Source organism: Phascolarctos cinereus, unplaced genomic scaffold (assembly GCF_003287225.1).
Source record: "Phascolarctos cinereus isolate Bilbo 61053 unplaced genomic scaffold, phaCin_HiC Scaffold_4;HRSCAF=312, whole genome shotgun sequence".
NCBI classification, from domain to species: domain Eukaryota; kingdom Metazoa; phylum Chordata; class Mammalia; order Diprotodontia; family Phascolarctidae; genus Phascolarctos; species Phascolarctos cinereus.
In genome coordinates this window covers 708,246,932-708,256,401 of record NW_027555847.1, presented here as the reverse complement: position 1 = coordinate 708,256,401, position 9,470 = coordinate 708,246,932, and positions in this window count along the sequence as shown.

The window sequence follows — 9,470 nt, the reverse complement described above, 5'->3', positions numbered from 1 at the left end:
AAGGGAGTGGAATAGGGGGTATTATAAAGGAAGAGGGAAGTATATAAAAGATCTGTTATTCAGCAGCCCTGCCTGAGACCTGTTGGAGATATTAGGATGCAGGGCTCTGAGGATCACGGCAGCACCAAGCAGGAACTGCAGTGGATTGAGTGATGGAGCTGGATGGAGAAAAGAGACTTCTTGATAGGCGGAATCCCTCCCAGACACTTCCTTAAGCTATGCCAGATTGGGACAGGTAACTTGATTTCTTGGAGGCTCATATCTGTTAAAATAAAAATGGATAATAATGCTACTTGCTAGCTATGTAACCTTGGGCAAATCATTTTATTGGGTCACTTTACTCCTCTGAAAAATGGGGGTATGGGACTATGTAATCTTGATAACTCCTTTCAGCTCTAAGCCTAGAATCCTTTGATCCCTCACAGGGTTGTTGCTAAGTTAAATGCAATATATATGTGATTTATTGTTACTACTACTACTACTACTGGTGATGGTAATAGTAGTAGCAGTAATAGTGATAGCAGAAGTGGTTGTATAGTGGTGGTGCTAGTGGTGGTGTTAGTAATGGTGGTAAGAGTAGTAATGGTGGTGGTAGTAGTGAGATAGTAATGGTGGTAGTAGTAGAAGTAGTAGTAATATTACTAATATTAGTGATGGTAGTGGTGGTAGTAGTAGTAATATTAGGTGGTGGTGGGGTGATGATAGTAGTAATAGTTATAGAAGTAGAAGTAGTGGTTTAATGGTGGTGATGGTGATGGTGATGGGGATGGGGATGGGGATGGTGGTGGTAGCAGTGGTGGTTGCTGTAACAGTAGTGTAGTAGTGGTGATGGTGATAGTAGCAGTAGTACTGGTAGTAATAGTAGTGGTAGTTGTGGTGATAGGGATGGTAGTGATGGTGGTGGGCAGTAATAGTGCTAGTAGTAGTAGAAGTAGTGGTAGCAGTAGTAATAGAAATTGTCAGCTTGGTTGCTGTTCTGTAGTTGTTTTAGTAAGCTGGGGGCAAGGTTGTATAAAAGAGCCCCACATTTTTTTAGTCAATGGAACCTGGGTTCAAATCCCAACTACTACCTGGTTACACCCAGCTAGTACTACCTTACAGCATAGACTTCCCTGGAAAAGAAGTACATTTGGGGATGCCAGACAAGAATTCTCTCCTCATGACAGCCCCATGAGTTTCATTTCCCTCCAAGAGATCCATACAGGCATTCAACCCTATATTACTCCCTTGAGGCTTTGACATCCTGTGGAAGGAAAATGCCTTTTAGGCTGCTAAGGAGACATTTCCCTTCCTAATAACTCATAGAAATGATAGTGGGCAAAGCCTCGATCACTTGCTCCCACCATGTTCTGGATTTAGTCCCATCTTACTCCTTTAGCTCTGGGGACAACAGAAATGATTCTTTTATTTCCAATGGGCTGACACTGCCCAGAATTCCCCCTTCTCTCATTAGAAATATGGGTCTGATTTGTGGATAAGGGAAGAACTTAGGAACAAAGAAGATACAGAGAGTATTGCAAAATGTAAAATAGATAATTTTGATTATATAAAATTTAAAAAGTTTTTGCACAAACAAAACCAATGAAATCAAAATTATGAGGAAAACAGAAAACTGGGGACAAGATTAGGAGGACTGGGTTCTAGTCCAAGCTATGCTATTAACTATCATTTCATGTCTCTTGACTTTGTTTCCCTTCCCTGCCAGTCAATTAATCAACCAGTTTAGCCAGTGAAAAGACAGAATAGGGAGATGAAATATCTTGAGGGAGGAATAGCAAAGAGGCTGGGTTTACTGGATTATGTAATATACAGAGGGGAGTAAAATGTAAGAAGACTGGAAAGGTGGGAAGGGACCAAGTTATAAAGGTTATTATCTTCATTTTACAGATGAGGAAACTGAGGCAAACTGAGATTAAGCGACCTGCCTAAGGTCTCACAGTTAGAAAGTGTCTGAGGCCAGATTTGAACCCAGGTTGTCCTGATGAAAGTTGGTGATGTGAGACTCAAGATCCAGAGAGAGGTTAGGGCTAGACAAAAAAAAAATCTTTGAATGATTTGTGTTTGAACCCACAGGAGTTGATGGACCACCAAGTGAAATAATATAGAGAGAACAGATGATGCAGGACAAGCTCTTGGGGGCACAGCACAGCATCCATTGGTGGGGGTGACCCCAACAAGGATCCAGCAAAGGAACCTTTGTTAGCAAGGGAAGAGAACTGAGTATGAACAGTGTCAAGTCTAGAGAGAAAAGCATATCGAACAGAAGAGGGTGTTCAATAGTGTCAGAAGCTGTTTCAAGGTCAAGAAGAGTGAGGATTGAGAAAAGGCCACCAGCTCGGGGCGATTAAGAGATCATTGATAACTTTGGAGAAAGCAGGCTCCATTGAATGATGAGGCTGGAAGCCAGACTGCAGAGAATTAAAAAGAGAATGAGAGGAAAGAAAGTAGGGGCACCTCTTATCGACAGCCTTCTCAAGGAGTTTAGCCACAAAAGGGCAGACAGATAGGGGGTGATAGCTGATGGGGATGGATGCGTCAAGTAAGGATTTTTTTTTTGAGGATGGGGAATTCAGGGGTGTTTAGAGACAGCCAGGAGGCAGGCAGTAGACAAGGAGAGATTAGAGATAAGTGAGCGAGCAGGGATGATGGAGGAGGCCCATGGTAACAAGATTAAGTTCCACGAGGTGAACTTTTAAGGTCCTTTCCAGTTCTGACGGTCTATGAATCATTCATAATATTGTAACAGTCTGTTTAGATTTACGACAAAGCCAAACAGGGCTCAAGGTCAGTGAGAACTTATCTACTTTAATGGCACATTAGCGTGTGCCCAGACCAACCGAGCCAGAAGCACAAACATGGAAGGCTAGGGACCTACTTCTGGGAGAGGACATCTTGACTTGGCTCACTGTGTGGGTAGGAGCAGCCTCTCTCCATTGGTGGTATAGGGGAAACTGCCTTCATCTTTAGGGCTTCCTGACTGAGGCACAGTCAGGTTGTGGTTCTTATTGTTGTCTGTCTTTTGTTCTTAAAAAGGACAGTGACATCAGGAAGGCGATGCCAGGACTTGCAAGTCAATTGGATTGAGGTGAGGCAGGGCTGTGCAAAGTCATCAACCTCACCTCCTCCTCTGGAGCTATCTGGGTCCACTGGCCAGATAGAGATCGGGACGACTGGAGATGGCCCAGGATGCAGTGGGAGACCATGGCCTTTTTAGCTAAGGTCTTTCCCAGGTCTCAGTTTGACTGAGGCAATACCCATTTGGTGATTAAGGCTAGATAAGGAATGAGGCAGAGAATGATCTCTTTTACCTAGTCAAAAAAAAAAAATCAATCTGGGAGGGGAAGACCTTCAGAGTTTCTGGACCAAACAGAAACAGTTGCTATTTACATTCACTCTGAGCCTTCAGGGCCCAAACTATGACCAGCTGGGGCTTGGGCTGGGACCTATTGTTGGCCAACCCATGAGAGTCAGAGTGATTTGCGTTTAAGCAGGGGCACCAAGCAGTAAGGTGGGTGGGAAAGGAGCATCTTCCCCTCTGCTTGGGCCCTGTGGCCCTAAGTCAATCACTTGGTCCATAAAAATGATTAAACTTCTCCCATGGGTCAGGTATCATGCTAAACCGAGCTTTCAGTTTGGGTCTTGTTTGATTTGTTTTTATCAATTTTGAGTTTGTGGTGTCTGCGCTTGTCATCTCGAGCCATGGAGACCTCAGAGCCCAGGATTCCGGGCCAGAATTTGCCACCAGCCTCTCAGGGAAGTCCTGAGAAGCCAGGATCTCAGGATGCAAGATGGGGCGTGGGGGGGGGTGGATTTAGAACTTGGTGGAACTAATGCTAAGAACTGAATTAAACAGTGAACCTAATCCCCTTCCTGGAGACAGAGGAGGTTTGTGGTGGGATTATGCCCCAAGATCTTGGGGAAATACTTGTGTGTTTGTTCTTACTATTCCTTTGAACTTAATATTCCTTTGTAAAGGCTAATCTGAGTATTAAATGATTAAGCTGAACTGGGGTACGGAGATTCCCAAAAGTGGGGGAACACAATCAGTGAGGGCTTGAGTCAGTGGCTGAGATGAGAATTCCCCAACCCCCTTCAGGGTATCAGAGAATCCTGGGGGAAGGTTGAGAGGCAACACACTTGGCCGTCAAGCAGTTGGGGCCAGAGAACCCTTATACCACTAGTTATAATATATTAATATTGAACCCAAGGAGGCAGCCCTGTGCCAGTGTGTGACATTGCCTCCTGGGTCTCTTTTTATCCTGGTATTGCATATGCCATGAAGTGCATGAAAGGATTATAGTGCCCATAAAGGATTCAGAGCTGAAAGTGACCTCAGGCTCCATTTAATCCCACGTTCTCCTTTCAAAGATGAAGGCACTGGGTCTAGGGAGGGGATCTTCCCAAGGCCACACAGGCAGTATTTGAACCCAGATCCTCTGACTCCAGAGACGGGGCTCTTTCCACCATACTATCCTGTCTCCCAGGCGTTGTGATAGAAAGCAGCATCAGAAAGACCTGGGTTCAAATCCTGTCTCAGACATTTGCTGGCTCTGTGATCCTGAGCCAGGACTGCTGATTGATCCCAGCGGCTTCAGGGCAAACGGCCTCTAAGGTCTCTTCCAGGCCCAGATCTACGATTCTTTGATGCAATGTGAGAGGCAGACAGGAGCTGGTCACCTTGGCCAGAACTGCTGACTAATCAGTGGGGATCCTGATAGCTAATTGTCTTTATGCTATTGTATAGGAATAGCTAAAGGGAGCCAGAACTTCCTTCCCTTCTCTGCTCAGGTTAGGGATTATGTCTGTGGAGCACTGACTATACGTGTTGGTTAGTTTTAATAACAAAAACAATAACATTTATATAGTGCTTTACAAATAACAGCCCTGGGAAGTAGGTGCTATTATTATCCCCATTTTATAGATGAGAACACTGAGTCTGAGTGGGGTCAAGTGACTTGGCCAGAGTCACACAGATAGTAAATATCTGAGGCAGGATTTGAATTCAGGTCTTCATGACTCCAGGTCTATCGCACCTCTTACTTTTGATGAAATGCTGTTTAGTTTTTCCTTTGTTCTTCTTTGTTCAGAAGGGATGGCTCATTGCGTATGCAAAGTGGGAAATATATGGAATGAAGGGGATATAAAACCAAAATGTAAAAATAACCACCCACCCACCCCCAAATTGGGTTGGGCCTTTTACAAATGGCCTTTGGCCAGATCTTGCAACCATGGTAGGGCAGGGAAGAGTTTTTCCCAAAGGTTGACAAACTGGTTAAAAGGTTGGGGCCAAAAGCCCCCCCTGACCCCAATTTGCAGGCATTAGGGGCACCTCCAAAACCATTATCAGGAGCTGTATAGGTTGCAGGGGTGGGGAACCTGTGACCTTGAGGCCCCATGTGGCCCTCTAGGTCCTCAAGTGTGGCTCTTTGACTGAACCCAAACTTCACAGAACAACTCCTTTTATTGACCTCTAATGGGTAGAGTGAAGATGGCTAAAGCTGTTAGCTCTGACACGCAATCAGTTCAAGGGCCAGAGGGCTGGGCTTCCACTGGTTGATCTTCAGCCATTTCCCTTGTGTCTGACTCTCCAGTGACACCATTTGGGATTTTCTTGGCAGAGACAACTGGATTGGTTTGCCATTTCCTTTTTAAGCTCATTTCACAGATGAAGAAATTGAGGCAAGCAGGGCTAAGTGACTTGGCCAGGGTCACACAACTAGGAACTATCTGAGGCTGGATTTGAATTCAGGTCTTCCAGACTGCAGGCTCCTATCCACTGTGCTATGTAGCTGCCCCACTAGTTTCAACCTTCTGGTCTCAGAGCCAGATAATTCCCCTTCCTGATGGAGTTTAATACCCAGGATACCTTTCACCTAATCAGGGGTCAGAGGAGGCAGTGGGGAAGGCTCCTAATCTTTAAACCTCAGACCAGAACGTGACCTGGAAAGAAGGTTCTTATAAAGAACCGACATGGGTCACTGCCTTTCAAGTGAATTTTGATGCTTGGCATATAGTAAGTGCTTAATAAATGTTTGTTGATTAACTGACAAATTTTAGCACTGTTTTGTTTTACATTAATGTAGTCATTTTACATCAAGGTAGTGTTCTTCTGGCTTTCTTTGCTATGTACCATCACATACAAGACTTCCCATGTTATTCTGAAATCTTCATAGCTTTCATTTCTTAGGGGATGCCAGAGAAATTGGCATAGTGGGCAAAGAGCTCATTTCATAACCAGGGAGAGTTATATTCAAATCTACTTCTACCACTTATTATGGATGTGTGACCCTGGGCAAGTCATTTAACCTCAGTGTTCTAGGCTAACCTGTAAGATTATAAATCATAGAGCAGGTAAGGACTTGCCCTGGAAGAGGGCATTCCCTCACCTGGGAGTTTCTTAGTATCAAAGAAGTCATTGTGGCCCATCCCTGGAGCTCTCCCTCCTCATCCCAACTGCAGCTTCCTTCAAGTCTCAACTTAAACCCCACATTCTGCAAGGATCCTGCCTGGTCCCCCTTAACCTTAGCGCCTCCCCTCAGTTGATTATCTCCAATTTAGCCTGTCTATAGTGTAGCTGTTCCATATTGTCTCCCCCATTAAACGCTGAGCTCTCATGAACAGGGATGGCTTTTGCCTTTGTATCACTAATGCCCAGCTCACCGGAGGTTCCACCTTAATGTGAGCTGACTGGATAATTCCAATCCATTGCCCAATGTCAGCATTTCTAACATTTTGCCATTTTCATATCTCTCCTTTATGTTCCCTTCTCTCCACCCACATGGCCACCACTCTAACTCAGAATCTTGCTACCCCCTGGCTAGACTTTTTGCCTTCTAGCTAGTTTTCTCGACCTGTCTCCCCCTCCCGTCCCCAATCCTTACTCCACACAGCTGCCAAGGTGACTTTTCTGAAGCAAATATCTGACCACCCTCTCCCTTGCTCAGTGAACTCCAGTGGCTCCCTATTACCTCCACCATCAAATATTAGCTCTGTTTGGCATTTAAAGCTCCTTCTTCCTTTTCCAGTCTTCTTCCATTTTCCTCCCCTCCCTAAATTCTGTGACATAGCCATACTTGCAGACATATCCCGTCTCCATGCCTGCAATGCTCTGTCCCCTAATCTCTGCCTTGTGGTTTCCCTGATGTCCCTCCAGTCCCACCCTCTGCAGTAGGTCTTTTCCAGTCTTCCCTCTTTGCTCCCCCCAGCTGCTAATTAATGCCATTCTGTCTGCTATCTTTCATTTACTCTGTATATATTTCCTGTTATTTATATGTGGTCTCTGCCATTAGAATGTGGGTTCCTTGAGGACAGGTGTTTTCTCTCCATCTGTCTTTGTATCTCCAATATCTAGCATCTATTCAGTCATTTTTCAGTTGTGTCTGACTCCTCTTGACCCCATTTGAGTTTTCTTGGCAGAGATACTAAAGTGGTTTGCCATTTCCTTCTCCAGATCATTTTTACAGATGAGGAAACTGAGGCAAACAAGATCAAGTGACTTGCCCAGAGTCAAGCAGCTAGTAAGTGTCTGAGGTCAGAATTGAACTCAGGAAGATGAGTCTTCCTGACTCTAGATTTGGTGTGCACTCTACTGCACCAACTAGCTACTTCTCTATGGCACATCGGTAATGCTTGTTGACAAAATGACTATGATGGTGGGGCAGCTAGGTGGCACAGTGGATAGAGCACCAGCCCTGAAGTCAGGAGGACCTGCGTTCAAATCTGGCCTCAGACCAAACCCTTGACACTTACTAGCTGTGTGACCCTGGGCAAGTCACTTAACCCCAATTGCCTAAAAAAAAATGACTATGACATAGTCATAATCTATTATATTCATGTACCAAAATTTGTTCAGCCATTCCCCAGCCAATAGGCACTTCCTTTGTTTCCAGTTCTTTACTACCACAAAAATTGCTTCTGTGAATATTTTGGTAATCCAGGGTCTTTCCATTTTTAATGTCCTTGGATTATATTCCTAGCAGTGGAATCTCTGAGACAGAGAACATGAACAATTAAGTGAGTTTTTTTTCACATAGTTCCAAACAGTTTCCCCAAGAAGGTTTGGATCAATTTACGGCTAATAAACGTCAACAGCATGTTAAGGTGCCTGTCTTTCCACAGCCTTGCCAACAATGACTGCTTCTGCCTTTTATCATCTTTGCCATTCTAAAGGCGTGAGGCGTTAGGATTTGTATTTCTTCCGTTGGTACTTCAGACTGTTTCTCATAGGTCTGCTGATCATTTTTACTGTTTCTTCTAAAACCCTTTTTGTTTTGACCATTTAACTCCAGTGAATGGCTCTTGATCTTAGGTCTAGTATTTTCTGGCCCTGGAGTAAAGAGGACCTAAGTTCAAATCTGGCCAGACACTTACTAGCTGTGTAACCCTGGATGAGTCACTTACCCTTATTTGCCTCAGTTTCCTCATTTGTAAAATGAGATGGAGAAGGAAACGACAAACAGTTTCAATATCTCTGCCAAGAAAACTCCAAATGGGATCACATCAGACATGGAGGGAGAGTCAGAAATGACTGAAAGGACCCAAAAGCAACAATCCCAGATTTGTTGTCTTCTGAGCATATTGAGTTTCACAGTGCATAGCTTCCCTTGTCCTAGATACAGGACTACCCCTTCTCTGTTTTTGCCGTTGACTTATTGAGTTCCGGGGTGTGAAGACCTGGCCAATGTGGGCTGTGATGTTAGGTACCTTTTAAAAGGCTCAATTATGGTGATCTTGGATCTTTGACCTAGGGTGGGAAGGGATCTAAGAAGCCATTTTTAGAGGCGAGGACATTGAGATCCAGGGAAGTTAAAGATCCCATCCTTCTAGAGCTAGAAGGAACCTTGGAGGCAACTAGAGGCTTCTCATTTTACAGATGAGGAAATTGAAGCCCAGAGAGTTTCAGTGACTTGCCCAGGATCACACAGCTAGTAAAAATCAAAGGCAGGATTTGGACCTAGGGCATTCCAACTTCAATTCTATCACTTTTAACAGTGTAAACCCACCAATTCTCAATGTTCATTCTTTGACCTCTGATCAGCACTGCATCCAAAATCTCCTGGGTCCTAAAACACCCTTCTAATCCAACTACTTCTTCTTCTATGGGCCATTGCCACCCCCACTTCCCATACCAACCTTCACCTTACCCTAGGAAGCGTGGGTGGCCACAGGGGCTCTGGGGAGGTCTTTGACCAAGGCAATGACCTTGGTCCTGGCCTTTGGAAGGAGCCAGCTGACCAACAGGCTGAGTGACTCAGCACCATTTGTTCTATGCATTCACAGCTAGGCAGAAACCCAGAGCACTGAGGTCTGAGCCCGGCATGGTGTCTGTTTCTTGGCATCAGGACCCTTCTTGGCTCTGAGCTGCTGCTGGAGGATTGGGGGAGGGAGGATTGGCAGGGAGCTGGTTTCTCCCTCTTCCGGGAATGTTCAGGACAGGGCTGCAGATAGAGATGAGTGTATGAGCTGAGGCT